Consider the following 12,630-nt stretch of genomic DNA (forward strand, 5'->3'; position numbering starts at 1 on the left):
TCTGTGTTTCCTGTTATTGTCTTTGTTTTGTGTTTCTTGTGGTTCTGGTCCTGGTTCATGTGTAGGTCTTTTTGTGATCATTCTTAGTGTGTCTGTGTTACTTGTGTTAATCTAAGGCTGTGTCCACAAGTAGTCGAGTATTTTCAAAAACAAATACCCCCTTCCACACACACACACACACACACACACACACACACACATATGTTTTAAGAAATACTTTTGCCCACACACAGCGGGCAAATTCGCAGTTTGACGTATGCCAAACCCATGATGGGCAGTGTTATTCTGACATAAGACCCGTGCTATCCAATCAGAATGAGCCCCCCTCATTCAGCTATGACGCTTGAGAACCAAAAACTTGGTTAACCGGTGTCTACACAAAACCACAAAACCAGCGTGTTCAGAAATCTTTACCTTGGCTGGAGTTTTCAGAAAAAATCGTTTTCAGTGACATAAAACTGCGGTTTTGTGTGGACGACAAGCCTAAACGTATAGTGTTGTCTGTCGGTTCATTGGATTATGTTAGCTATTGTGTCCTCGTGCTCCCCATGGTTTCAGTGAGTTTTCTATTGTTTTTTGGTTTTTGTTTCTTGGTTGAAATAAAGTTTTTGTTACATCTGCAACTGGGTCCCCTCTCTTGTTTTTCCCTGGATTTCTGACAGAGGGAGCCTTTACCTTAGCTTAACGCTGAGACAGGCATCAAGTGGAAACGGCTGGCCTTGCTCTTTCAAAGTCATAAAATACACTGACATATAATATGTCCTCTATGATAAATATGAACATAAAAATGGTAATGTTCCAGTTTAAGATTAAAAAATGAGAATTATTCCTAATATACAGCTTCTCCAATAAAGCTTGGATTGTCTTTTGATTTTGCCACCCTCAGTAAAAAATGTAATACTTTCTATTCTTTGCTTGTGTTCACCTGTTTTCAGATAAAAAACAAAAACCTTAACCGTTCTGTTTAAATTTGTTACTCATCATGAATATCAGCTGTGTAAAATAAGGGAAGGGGTTTGCGTCACAAAAATTTTAAACTGTCCTTTCTGGCATCCATCCTGTCACAGCAGCTACAGGAATTAGAAATTAAAATGGAAGTTGTCAATCTTTTTACTGATGGTAAATGTTGGAAAGGTCACTTCAACATACTGTGTGTAGCGCAAAACAAAGGTCAACTCAAAGGATATCTTGACGGTCAAACAATATTTTAATTACTGTAAAACAGTGCTGTATTAATAGTTTCATCACATTGTGTCAAGAAAAAAGACTGAAACAAACCAAAAGTAGAACACACTGAGACTAAATTGAGATATTTGACCTTGGACAATGATAGTTGATTTTAAAGCTGCTTTTCAAATTTTAGATTCAACCTGTCATGAGGTCAGTTCAGTGTTCTGTTTTATTAAACTTAAATATTTTTAATCAATATTCATGGCAAGAAAAACACTTCACCTTGAACAATTCAATGTTTTATGTGCAGTGTGTGAAAATATGAGTGACTATGTGTTTTAGTGAATGTGTGTGATACACCTTTGAAAATTGTTGTGCTCGTAGGCAGATCATAGCAAAGCAAAGCATGTTGTTAATCTGGAATCTCCAGAAGAGGATCTGGGAGGACTTAGTTCTGGACATTATGAACTGAACACACCTTATTGTATAACACGTAAACATCATATTTATTCAAAACAAGCTGCAACCTTTGGCTGAGAAAAATGAGGCTGATAATTAAGTGTGAAAAACTGCAGTTTCAGTGTCCACTTGAGGCTGGCTCGGTACCAGTGGGATTGGTGCATCCCAGAGGATTTTATGATTACGAGTTTTACACAATCAGAGGTATGGCTGACTTGACTGACTAACAGGCAAACTGTAGCTGTTAGAGAAGAGGCTCAAAGCACACCTCAACTCCACCTTTTTGACTCTCCCTAAGTCAACTGACTGTTAGGCGAAGTCAGCATTTCTAATATGGCACCTGCTGACGACCGGCTTAAAGGCTCTGCTTCTGAAACAGATAAGTAACTTCATGGACGCTACCTCTATGTGTCATATGTATTATACACCCTATGAGGTGAACCCTGTAACTGTTGCGACTATTTCTAAACCTCATTCACAAATAATGACGGAGGTGAGATACACAAAGTTCAACAGAATGCAACTCATTCACTCAGACTCTGAAGGAAAGACACAGGATTGAACATTGTCTCTGTTAATCACTAAAATGATACCAACTAAAATCTTCAGCGCTGAGGGAAAGCTTTTAGCACTGCAAAAATGAGTGCTACCATTGTTTAATACAAAAGTTCTTCCTTTGAACAAGCAAGTCATATTTTGTGAAACCTAATTGCTGAATCTCAGTGGGAATCTTTCAGCCTGAAGGCAGAGTGAGTGACTGAGTGAGTGAGGGGGATGATGAGCCTCAGAATTACCTGTCATGAATCGTGACTGTTGCTTTAATCAGGCTGAGCTGTCAGTGAGTGACAGTTTGTAACACATGCACAGAACTGGTGTTTATGTATGATTACACACTCAAACACATATACACATGCACACTCACACCTGCAGCAGCAAAATATATGTATGTATATGTATATATGTATATGATATGTTGCTAGGCACCGCCCCATTGTGGCTGCCTGTTACAGTAGCCCTCTCTTACTTGTCCGTTTCTTGTAATATTTTCATCTCTTTTTCGTCATTTGGTCGAAAAAGTTGGTCGTGGACACCAAATTGTTTTTTTCTTCAGCGACATTTTTACTATTTTTGTTCCTGTGTTTGTCTGGAGATCCTGCACGCAAAAATGGCCCCATTGTTAAGATATGAGATCAACTGTAAGCAGCCTGTAGCATGTCAATGCTAACTGGTGCAAGGCCTGATGTTTTCCCACAAGGTGAGGAGAAGGAGGTGAGGACGACATGCTGGTTCTCAGGTTTGAGCTAAGAAGTGACAACATCAGCCTGTCCTTCCATCCATCATTATCTAAGATCTATCTCCAACAAGATGGACAAGCTAGCCATGCTAACCCAGTAACAGAGGGAATACCAGATGGCAGAGAAGCATCGTGCTATTCACTGACATGGCTAAAGGAGCTCACACTGGACATGAATGCCACATTGGAGGAACTTCACCTGCTGTGAGCAGGCAGGATACAGTTGTATATACTTAAATACTTTTGTTTTCTTGGTTGCTGCTGTGACTCCTCCTGAATTCCCCCTCTGGGATAAATAAAGTACTTTCTGTTCTATTCTATTCTATTCTATTCTATTCTATTCTATTCTATTCTATTCTATTCTATTCTATTCTATTCAACTCTATTCTATTCTTAAGTCAGTCTTGTGGATAATTCCTTGACCAATCACGTCCCTCCTCTCATCAGCCTTTCAAACAGCCAATAATTCTCTCAGTAATGACCCGTTCAACCACCCACATGGTGTATAATTTGTACGGCATGTATATATAGTTTGTTTCTAGTCATGCATTTTTAGGGGGCAGGCTGTACATTGCAGAACAAAATCATAGGCACTGAGTGTGCTTTCGAATAACACTCCTCATCTCCGGGCACCGGTGCTATAAATAGAAAGTGCTCTCTCACTCTCTCCTCCCTCTCCCATCGTCTCTCTCTCACTCCATAACTCACTCTCTCCAGTGGTGGGATAGTTTCTAGTGTCTCCTTGTGTGTGGTGAGGAGAGATATGAGATGGGTTGAAATGAGCTTTAATGGATGTCTTCCTCGCTCGCAAATAAAACTTTCCTTTGCCCCGACCATCACACTCCCACTGTGGCTTCAGTAACTCAAATAAATACTGATGCGTATATTTATTTAGATTTATATAAAATTTAGGGAGTTTGCCTAGTTGTGTTGCTGAAACCAAAGACACTTTTCAGACCATTTTTTTCCTTATTAGTGCTCACTTTATGTTAAACCTCACTTGTCAAAGACTTAAAAAATTAGGCAGATTGAAGTTTATGCAGAATGTGATTTTAAATGAAAGTCTAATAAGCTTCACTGACCTAAGATTCAAAATTAATGACACTGTGAGCAAAATTATAATTACTGCTGTTAACATGTTTCTGCCTCTGCAAGAAAACTTACTGTCTTGTACAATATCAGCATGAACTAGAAAAGCACTCAGAGAGCGCAAACCTTCACCAGGCATATTGTGATTGTCACGCAACACTTAGGTCCGACTTTAATGTTTTACTCCCTTTCAGCAGACTGTGTGCTACAATTTGGTGTGATTTTAGAACCACAATAATGGCAGGATCTGGATTGTACTTTTACATCCGTCAGAAATGATCGTGACCTTGTCTTGTTTTGTTTTGCAAAGCAATCTGAAAACGGCCCTATCTTACAATGAAAAAAAATCCTTTAAAAGAGTCCTGGATCCAGACGGTGATCCGTGTCACTTCCAAAATTTAATCACTTCTTTCTAATTCCATTTTGAACATTTCCTGAAAATTTCATCAAGATCTGTTTGTTACTTTTTGAGTTATGTCGTTTACAGACAAACCTATAGCCAGACAGACAAACCCTCCTTGGCAGAGGTAATTAATATGAGTGATTTAAAGAGAAAAACCTGTTTGCAGTAGCATAGAGAAGAACAATAATCAATGCACAGCAGTACAAGGACTTGGTTCCATGCTTTAAAATGAGCATAGCTGGCTTGCAGTGAAGCTTCTCTGTCAGAAGTTGTGTGTAAGGTGTTATCGTAGCAGGGCGCTCTGGTGCAGTGACTCTCTGACCTGAAAACCTGAAGCCTCTCCGTCGTTCATGCTGCATGGTTTCAGGCCCCCGCTGCACACACCACTATTTACATTGTCTTTCAATGTGAAATGTGTGTGTTGGAAAGACAGATGGTGGGAAGAGTGACAGATGGGAAAATGACCTTCAATGACACAGTGTGTATGGTGGAGAGAAAAACCCTAAACATATATCTGCTCCAGTTTCACAAGTTTATCCTTAACCAGGACATTTCTAGAACTTTTTCCAGGAAGTTGCTGTCAGGTTAATAGATTGGCCAGTGACAATATCTGCTCACTGCAGATGTTTTTCATATGCAGTGGATGTTTGCTGATGTAAATGGGGTGGAAGAGGTCAATGTGACAAAAAACAAACATCAGCTTCTGAAGGTGTGTTTGGTTCGTTTGGCTATTTTGCTTGATTTCATTAGACTGTAACAAGATTTAGGAGTGAGAGTTCATTTGATGTACCACAACTGATGCACACCAGGCTATAAGAAAGGTGTGATAACTGCAAGCATCCTGTTATCAAGGCTGTATTTCTTGTTCAACCCAGCCGATCCCCAAATATTTTATATCATGATGAAATGTGGAGGTGAAAAGTAGCAGATTAGATCCACTGGAGAGCAGCATTTCAGCACAAATTTGGGGTACTCCTACCACACAGTTATTACTAATCCCTAGTTTTCAAACCACAACCAAACTGTATTTTGAAGACTAAACATTGTACTGAGAAATATTCTTTGGTATTTTGCAAAATATAAGTGTCATATACAGATTAATCACCAAAATGTAGAATCTTTTCATGAGGTCAAGATTTTATGATGAAAAATGTTCTGGTTTGCTATTGGACTGCATTTGTTGTTGAGCTTAGCACTGACCAATCAGCAGGCCTGGGTGGCTGCAGGAAAACGCAAAGAAACTGTTTGTAGAGCCAAAAAGGTGGAAAAGAAACCCAGTTGTACCGGTTTATTATCATTGTTGTACATCCATTACTAACATATGTATGTGTAAAGTTAAAGCACAATTGTGTCAGTGTTTAGAGTCCCCAACAACTAAAAATACATCAAAAATGATCAACCTAACCTTCGTCCAACAGAGTGTTTTAAAAATAACTTTCCTCCCGTTTCTAAGGACAGACCTGACAAATCTTTATTCTTGCTGTGGAAAAATTTTAATCGTTATATTGTTATCAAGCAAACTAAAGACTAGGTGGTATGGTAAGATAATCAAAAGAGAAAATGTTTCTCTTTCATGTTCATTCAACTAAAGGAAACCAGAGTGAAGCCTCAGTGAAATTTACTTTTTACAGTGAAACTGAGATCTACCAGAAACAAATAAATGGATGTGATGTTCTGTGATGTTCAGGGCTAAATTTGGCTTTGCTTCTGATCAAAACAGTCAGTCAGCTTCTCAGTTTGTTAATTGTACATTAAGGTAGGGCATAGATAAGAATGTCTCTAAACCTCTGGGTTCACCAGAACAATAAAAAATGAACTGATGGATAAATCCATAAATGAATAAAAAAAATAATATCTACCACTGGTTAAAAATTCAAATATTCAATAGGAATTATTTGTTTCTAAAAATATTGGTTAAATATAAGAGGCATGAATATTCCCACATTGCTTAATTTGACAATAAAGTAAGCAGAGTAAAAGTAGAAAACTGAAGGTTCTGGTTTGAAGAGAAGACATGTGAGCTCAGCTACAGAGAATGTGCTCAGCTCTGCAGCCTGAGTCCTCAGCACAACAAAGCCCAGCTGGACTTTATTAACTTGTTAGTGGCTTTGCTACTTTTTCTATGCTTGGTACACCGCAGGCGCACACACAAACCCACTAACACACAAAAACAAAGATGTCCACACATAAAGGCACAAACACAACATACACCGTTATTCACAGATAGAACAAAGACAAACGTCACTCAAAATGACAACCACGGTGCTAGAAGGATCCGCAACAAAAGGTCAGACCTGAAAGTTACGCCCACGTTTAGGGACGAGTGAAAACTTTCCAGAGGTGTCACTGGCTCGCTCCCTTTAGCAGTGATTACCCTTCATTATCTGCATGAGAGTGTTGCATGGTTATGTATTGACAGGGCTCATTACGGCATTCCAGTGTGCTTACAAGACTGCCATAACAGGGTGCCATTACTTTTTCTCAGCCTGGCAGCTGGCCCTCCTATCCCCATTAACTTATATTTTGAAGCAGCCATTTCACAATGTCTCTAAAATTTGGCTTTTATATAACATCGCTCCACTCAAGTCTTTAACAAACTAACTAAAATCAACTTTCTTGGTGGAAGGAACAGTGGTTCTTTGTTTGAGAGCAGTTAAAAGAGTGACAACTGTTAATAAAACCAGGGTTTGGTTCGTCTAATCAGGCAGCTCTTGAGAATAAGGATGGACCAGCCAAGGCCAAGAAGAACACAATGCTGCTTTGAGCGTCTCTGAGACGAGTGGGAAACCATTTTGTGCAGCATGTTTATGGCTCTGAGCAGCCAGGGGCTCCTCTGTTGACGTTCATTTGTTGTGAGGAGGCCGGCTTGTTTACAGGGAGATAAGGATTTTGTTCAGGATCATGAAGAGGTCATATGAGCCCGAGTTTGAAGATCTCAGGTTGTGCTTTAGGGGCCAGTGAAGAGGAAGAGTTTTATTGCTTTCAGTGTGGTAGATGTTTGGGAACATCACCACTATGACCTGTTGTATGTAGCTGATAATGTATGCGATAAACTATCTTTCCTGATTACCTGAGCAGACATGTTTCTGCCTGCCAATCCAAGGCCAAACAATACGCATAGAACAGCTGATTTAAAGTCGTAGAGCACGGTACTGGTACTCAAGGACACTCCAGCAGAGGGGATTACTGTTATGAGAACTTGAACTTAGAGATCAGGTTGTTGTGACTTCTCACTATCAACTACAGTTGTTTCTAAATCATGCAGAGAGATACGTTAAAGAAAAAATCCACTTAATAACAAATACATTGGATCAAAACCAAGAGATCTGTTACTTATGGACTTTACCCTGGTGTTTTTAGACAGCTTAATGACATGCAGGACCTCATTTTTCTGGTTTGCCTTTTACAATGCATTTGGGGAGTCAGGAGGCATTTTTTATTATCATCATTACAAATACTATGCTAAGAAAACACCCTGATGTTCAGTTTCTAACATCCTGCTGTTGATACTTTTTAATTTTGTTAAATTGGCAGAAATCTTGCACATATAATGGATGGAGTGGATGATTGGATTTATTCGTTGAACAGTGAAATGTACCAGACCTAGAACATACTTTATTGGATTCATATTGATCACAGGTTACCATTTATTTTCCTCTTCTCTCAGCATTTTCAGCAGATGTTTCACAATAAAATCTTGCTTTTAAAGCTGTTTCACTATGAAATAACAGGACCAGCCAATTAACACCTCGAACAGTAGCAGTTTACAAAACTGTCAAATGTAAGTCAAATTTTTAAAAAGTGTTACATTGTGAAATAGCTTCTTATCTCATTTAGGGAAGAACTAACTAACTTGAGCAGCGATAAATCCTTCAGTGATATTTCAAGTAAAAATAACAAAGATTTCTGCAGGTTCAACAAGAAGTGTTCTAGTGTTTTGGTAGATAAGAAATCAAACATCTATCTCATTGTGGTCCTTGACAGTTATTTGGACAAACAGTTAAACAGCAAAATGTTTGAGTATTTATAAAGGTGATCAATCATCTTTATGTGCCCCCTTTGGGCAGATTTGTTTAAGTTCAAATATAGCATACAGTGTTTAACTGGCAGGTAACAACAACTGAATGACTGAAGACTGATAAAAAATGAATAAATAAACAAATCAGCCAGAATATAAAGTGGGGTTTTCTCCTCTACACCTGAAGACAGTCAGATCGTCTCATATTTGGGGGTTGAGTGATATTACTGGCCTTGGTACCATTTGTGCGCTCTCCCCATCACGACCACAGAGCCAGGGGATGAAGATGAAGAGGCACAATGATTAAAGTGACTCAGAAGTAAAACAAGTTAACCAAAATGAAGATTTACACCTTTTGTGGACATTTTTTTAAAGAAAAATGTGGGATGTAGCTGTGAAACAAAATATGTAATATGAAAAGGTGACTTTTCACAAAGGGCAACTGTGATTTTACATCAATGCATATTAATTAAAAATAAAAATTCTAACTTGCAGTCCTGCAAATAAAGCAAACTTTATTTAGGGCTGCAGAGACCTTTAAATTCAACCGTAGGCAAAACTGTGACCCACTGGCCTGAATAGACAGTACTACAGTGAAACCCAGACACTCAGTTTGGGTTTGTCTGAGACTAAATATACTAAAATAGAATCATGGAGTGACTCATCTTTCTTCAAACTCACAATGAGCCTAAGATTTTTCTACCACACAAATTTCCTTTGTCTGAATATCAAAGCAATCTACCCGAGTAACCATTAGCCATTCTGCCTGAAACACTCATCAAACCAGAAATAGGCCTGCATCCTTTTACTGGAGATGTGGTGATTAAATCATGTATAATGCATGTGAGCCACAATGAAATCCATAATGAGGAGAGACGTGGTTCTGGACCGAGGACGGATAATGATGGAGATGAGGCTGGAGGAGGACCGGTGAGGTCACTGCGGTAATAAGGTTGTTGATGGTGCAGACTGTTGACCAGTTTGGACTGGCAGGGCTAAACTGTGGACAAACCTTTGTCATACAAACTGATGGGAGTGAGCCCAGAGCACAGGCCTGCAGGGGGGAGGAGGGATAATGACACACAGACAGAGGGGGAGGGGCGGGACGGGAAGGAGGAGGGTGTGAGATGGATAATAACTATATTTACATGCACACCAATGAGAAATCAGGTAAAGGCAGGAAATCTGTATTTACATGTGTAAAAACTACTTAGTTACACCCAAATATGGATGTAGCTCATCAGGAAACTTAGTTTGTTTCTTTCTTTCTGAGATATTTTCAGAGTAAGGCTGTTAAATGCTAGATTTAGGCTGCTGCAGCTTAGGAAGTTTAGGAAGTTTTTAGCTGGCATCAACAAAAGAGGCTGTGTAGAGAATACACAAATATCTCCCTGTTGTGCGTGTGTCCAAAACTATATAAGGCTCCTCCTATCAAGGAACAGTATTTTTGTTTGTCTGTATTACATAACAGAATAGTTTTTATTATGTTAAGTTCTGGAAAGTGCATATCAAGTAAATCATTTTTTTGTCCATGTGAGCCACAGGAATGCAAGCCCAACAAGTTATCAGAAACCAACAAACAGACCTAAAACCAGGAGGCTCAGAGTAGTCCTACAATGGGACAGATCACTTTTAAGAATGTTTTAAGAGTAGCTCCAATTATGTAATTGAAGCCACAATTTCCCATCACAAATTTGTGTTTAGTTTATTTGGCATCCTGTTAAGGATTCAAAATGTCAGAGTAAAGATTACTGAATCAACAAAAACTTGTTCTTTTCTGAATCTGGCAGATGAAGAAAGTGAGCTTATGTTCTTTCAGTTCACAGACTATCTTCACGCTGCACATTTCAATCAAAGTACTTTATGAACAGTTGATCAGCTTTGAAAAACTGACTGTGTCTGTTTTAGAAATATTTTTCCTCTTCATCTTTATACACATTTTTTGGTCATTTTTAAATATTGAGGCATGTTTGTAACACATGATTATTTCATGAGGGGCAGTATGAAAACGTTTTTTCTCTCAATCCCAGGTTCAAACAACAGACTCTGTGCAATGACGCACATCAACTGAGCTTTCCTTTTGTAGTTACAACCTTGGTTTTATTCTCCCTTTGTACTGCAATGTTTTTTAAATGACAAACTACAACAACACAAAAGCAGACAACAGGAGAAACCCTGTTTGGTTGTGACTAGACTGGGTCTTCTTCAAGGCGTCCTTTTGTAGAGTCCCTCTACCTCTAATTCCACCTAGCTGTGCACTGAAAAACCAGCGTAGTCCAAATCCATCTGTGTCCTCCTGTTGTATGTGCTTTAATGATTAATGTCCTGTTAAACTGAAAGCACTGTATTCATATCCTTGGGGGATGCCTGGTGATAGCCCTGCAGCTTTTTTCCTTTCAATAGTTGACCTCTGATCTTAAAGAGCACCAGACTTTTAGTTAGAGTCTGCTACTCGACCACTAAAAGCACTGGGTATCCTTCTTTTTAAGATATTCTATTTGAAAGGAGAGCTGAAGAGAGACGGGAGCTGTGGGGAGTAGAGAATCTTACTCTTACCTGTCTGTGAATCAAATACATAAAACTGCAGTTCAGCTGTGGAGACGGACTAACTTTAATTTATTTATTCAAATTCAAGTCATGAGAATGCACTCAACTAGATATGATCTTTACTTTCACATGCATGCCCATAAATACCCTGCAACAAATGTAGTGAAGAACAGAAATGGAACAAATCCACATCTACTCCGAAAAAAGGGGAATATTAAAAACCGAGACAGAAAGCAGGAAAGTGGGGGAAGGGAATGAGTAAAAAAGATAGAGGACGGTGAAACTGAAGGCAAGACAACAGGAGAAGCAGCAACAATGGAGACAGAATTGAGCAGTAATCAGAAGATCAGAGAGAAGTAAACAAGCAGAGAGGAGACAGAGTGTGTTGGAGTCTGAGCCGCAAGCTGCTTTAAAGCAAGAAAGAAAAAAATCAGCCCGTCTGCCAATGAGCTGGGAGATACAATTAGTTAAGTGGATTCATTAGAGAGCTCCATTATTATTAGCATAAAGAGGGTCATCACCTCTAAACTGAGTTTCCTATATGAAGCTGAGAAACGATGTGCAGCAGCCTTCTATCAGTCATCCTTTCACTCTCTCTGCTGCTCTGAGGACAATGCGAAAGGCCTGCATTATTTATTGGTAAGAGCGTCTGTGTTCTGAACGGACTGTATAGCAGACGTGTGTGTAGGAGTGATGTGAACGTGCGATTCAGATTCAGATTCAGATGAAAGCAGGGTGTGTTCTGTGGGCACAGGTGTATGCCTGTGGGATTTCATCACTTTGCATGCAAATTCTAACTGAGGATGGCCACTGAGACAGGGAGTAAGGGTGGAGGAAGATGGAGGGACACAGACAGAAGGATGGAACATGCTAGAAAAGGACAGAGTGAGAGAGGAGGAGAAGATGGTGTGATGATAGAGCTGTAGGCGCTGTGTTTGCACATGCATCTGCAGGCAAATTAATCATGAGACGGTCTCTCTTACTCTATTAAAATGCTAATGTAAGAAAATGTAGACATTTACATATATTTGCAATACATCCCAGAGCCCAGAGAGTTATTATGCTAAATGCAGGCTGGGTGCTGGATGCACATCTAATATGACGACAAATCTGATCGAGATGAAGCGAAGATTAAAAGTCTTCAAGTAGTGCATTGAAAGGGAGGCTTGGCATAAAGCATGGTACTTAAACAGTTCAAATATTTAATTAAAAGCCTTTTGAAACCATTTGATAACCAGACTCTTATTCTTGATGAGGCTGAACTACATGCCAGCACTGTTGATGAAATCTGATCAGCACACAGCCTGAGCGCCCCAATAAAGCAGACATGCAGACTTTAAAATAGAATAAATAAAACCCTAACTTGCTTTTAGTAAAAAATAAAAACATTCAAATCCTGAAGTTGTGTTTATTTAAAGATAATAGTTAAACTGTTACAATAGCATTAAAAAATGCTTATTTATTTTCAGTTTATTGGAAAATAACTAATATTAAGAGCTTGTGCAAGCAAAGCATTTTCTTTAGATACAGAATCTGGCACCGTGCATAAGGAGAGAGATCTGATTTAAGGCTTACTTAAATTACAGCCCTGTGTCACTGCATGAGGGGTTCAGTTTTGTTCAGGAGGCACATGGAGAGAACCGTTCCTCC

The 12,630-nt window shown here is 39.1% G+C and overlaps 1 protein-coding gene across 1 annotated transcript in view; it reads right to left on the bottom strand.

Annotated features, from left to right (window-relative positions):
* pias1a (protein inhibitor of activated STAT, 1a) overlaps nt 1–12,630 on the bottom strand; it is a 56,929-nt gene that overhangs the window by 12,337 nt on the left and 31,962 nt on the right. The window lies entirely within an intron of this gene.

Source organism: Halichoeres trimaculatus, unplaced genomic scaffold (assembly GCF_033239565.1).
Source record: "Halichoeres trimaculatus isolate MK-OKI-2021-1 unplaced genomic scaffold, fHalTri1.1 fHalTri1_scaffold_3, whole genome shotgun sequence".
Classification (NCBI taxonomy): Eukaryota; Metazoa; Chordata; class Actinopteri; order Labriformes; family Labridae; genus Halichoeres; species Halichoeres trimaculatus.